This window comes from Choloepus didactylus, chromosome 17 (assembly GCF_015220235.1).
Source record: "Choloepus didactylus isolate mChoDid1 chromosome 17, mChoDid1.pri, whole genome shotgun sequence".
Taxonomy (NCBI): Eukaryota; Metazoa; Chordata; class Mammalia; order Pilosa; family Megalonychidae; genus Choloepus; species Choloepus didactylus.
In genome coordinates this window covers 441,294-444,477 of record NC_051323.1, presented here as the reverse complement: position 1 = coordinate 444,477, position 3,184 = coordinate 441,294, and positions in this window count along the sequence as shown.

Genomic DNA, 3,184 nt, shown 5'->3' with positions numbered 1-3,184 from the left:
ATGTTCTTTCATCAACAGTAACAAATGTACTATACCAATACTATGAGTCAACAATGGAGGGGGGTGGTTAGGGATATGGGAGGATTTGAGTTTCCTTTTTTTCTCTCTCTCTCTTGTTTGTCTTTATTTCTTATCTGAAGTAATGAAAATGTTCTAAAAATTGAACAAAAATTAACTGTGGTAATGGATGTACAGCTGTATGAAGATACTGGGGGCAACTGATTGTAAACTTTGGATCTTTGGATAATTGTATGGTGTGTGAACAATCTCAATAAAATAAAAAAAAGATCATGCAAACAAAAAAGGAAGGCAATAATGAAGGGAAGGAGTGTCAAAAATTAAATGACAAAAACAATTAGGAAAATCACAGGAGTAAATCTTGCCTTATCAGTAATTTCCTTAAATGTAAGCATACTAAACTCACCAATCAAAAGCCAGAGCTTAACAGAATGGATTTAAAAAAAAACTTGATCCAATGTTTACAAGAGATCCATCTTATATCTGTAGATACAAATAAGTTGAAAATGAAAAGGTTAGAAAAATATTTCATGCGAATAGTGAAAAGAGAGTGGGGGTGGCTACGCTAATATCAGTCAAAAAAGACTTTAAGACAAAAACTGTTTCAAGAGACAAAGAAGGACTTTATATATCAATAAAAGGGTCAATTCAGCAATAAGAATTAACAATTATAAATACATATTCACCTACCAACAGAGCACCAAAATATATGAGGCAAACATGGACAGAATTGAATGGAGAAATAGACAGTTCTATAATAATAGCTGGATATTTCAATACATCACATTCAATGGATAGAATATCCAAACAGAAAATCAGTAAGGAAATAGAGAACCTGAAAAAAACACTTATAAGCCAACTAGATTTAACCAACATTTATAGGACACTTCACTTTACAGTGGAAATACACTTTCTTTTCAAATACATATGGATCATTCTCTAGGATAGAGATATGTTAGGGAACAAGAGAAATAAAAATAAATTTTTAAAAATTGAAATAATAAAAAGTAACCTCTCTGACCACAATAGAATAAAGCTAGAAATCAAAACAGAAGGAAAACTGGAACATTTTAAATTATGTAGAAGTTAAACAGCACACTCTTAATAAATGGGTTAAAGAAAAAATTACAAGGTAAATTAGAAAATAATAGGAGATAAATGAAAACAAAGATATGACAAACCAAAACTTATGGGATGCAGTGAAGGTAGAAATCTGAGGGAAATTTATAGCTATGAATGTCCATATTTAAAAAGATATATCAAAAATTAATAACCCAATTTTATACTTGAGAGACTACAAAAACAAGAGTGAAGTAAAACCAAAGGTACCAGAAGAAATGGAATAATTAAGATTAGAGTGGACATAAATGGAATAAAGAATAGAAAACAATTGAGAGAATTAACAAAACAAAAAGTTATTTCTTTGAAAAAATCAATTAAAATGGCAAACCTTTAGCTAGACTTACAAAGAAAAAAAGATGAAAATAAATACTGACCTTACACAAATAAAAATGATTATAAAAGTCTGTTATGGCATGACCACAGACATAGGGGACTGGTGGTTTGATGGGTTGAGCCCTCTACCATAAGTTTTACCCTTGGGAAGACGGTTGCTGCAAAGGAGAGGCTAGGCCTCCCTGTATTTGTGCCTAAGAGTCTCCTCCTGAATGCCTCTTTGTTGCTCAGATGTGGCCCTCTCTCTTTGGCTAAGCCAACTTGAAAGGTGAAATCACTGCCCTCCCCCCTACGTGGGATCAGACACCCAGGGAAGTGAATCTCCCTGGCAACGTGGAATGTGGCTCCCAGGGAGGAATGTGGACCTGGCACTGTGGGACGGAGAACATCTTCTTGACCAAAGGGGGGATGTGAAAGGAAATGAAATAAGCTTCAGTGGCAGAGAGATTCCAAAAGGAGCCGAGAGGTCACTCTGGTGGGCACTCTTATGCACACTTTAGACAACCCTTTTTGGGTTCTAAAGAATTGGGGTAGCTGGTGGTGGATGCCTGAAACTATCAAACTACAACCCAGAACCCATGAATCTCAAAGACAGTTGTATAAAAATGTAGCTTATGAGGGGTGACAATGGGATTGGGAAAGCCATAAGGACCAAACACCACTTTGTCTAGTTTATGGATGGATGTGTAGAAAAGTAGGGGAGGGAAACAGACAGACAAAGGTACCCAGTGTTCTTTTTTACTTCAATTGCTCTTTTTCACTCTAATTATTATTCTTGTTATTTTTGTGTGTGTGCTGATGAGGGTGTCAGGGATTGATTTAGGTGATGAATGTACAACTATGTAATGGTACTGTGAACAATCGAAAGTACAATTTGTTTTGTATGACTGCGTGGTATGTGAATATATCTCAATAAAATGATGATTTAAAAAAAAAAAAAAAAAAAGTCTGTTATGGGACTGGTGAGCTGTATGTTTTAGTTACTCCTCCAGGAAAGTAGGCAGAAAGCCAGGAACTGCATGGACTGGACACCACAGAGCAATCTGACTTTGGGCATACTTCATACAACACTCATGAAAATGTCGAACTGCTGAGATCAGCGAAATCTGTAAGTTTTTGCGGCCAGGGGACCCGTGCCCCTCCCTGCCAGGCTCAGTCCCCTGGGAGGAGGGGCTGTCAGCTCCGGGAAGGAGAAGGGAGAACTGCAGTGGGTGCTCTTATCGGAAACTCATTCTACTGATCCAAACTCCAACGATAGATTGACTGAGACCAGACACCAGAGAATCTGAGAGCAGCCAGCCCATCAGAGAGGAGACAGGCATAGAAAAAAAACAACACGAAAAACTCCAAAATAAAAGCGGAGGATTTTTGGAGTTCTGGTGAACATAGAAAGGGGAAGGGCAGAGCTCAGGCCTGAGCTCAGGCCCTGAGGTGCATATGCAAATCCCGAAGAAAAGCTGATCTCTCTGCCCTGTGGACCTTTCCTTAATGGCCCTGGTTGCTTTGTCTCTTAGCATTTCAATAACCCATTAGACCTGTGAGGAGGGCCCTTTTTTTTTTTTTTTTTTTAATCCTTTTTTCTTTTTCTAAAACAATTACTCTAAGAAGCCCAATACAGAAAGCTTCAAAGACTTGCAATTTGGGCAGGTCAACTCAAGTGCAGAACTAAGAGAGCTCTGAGACAAAAGGCAATAATCCAGTGGCTGAGAAA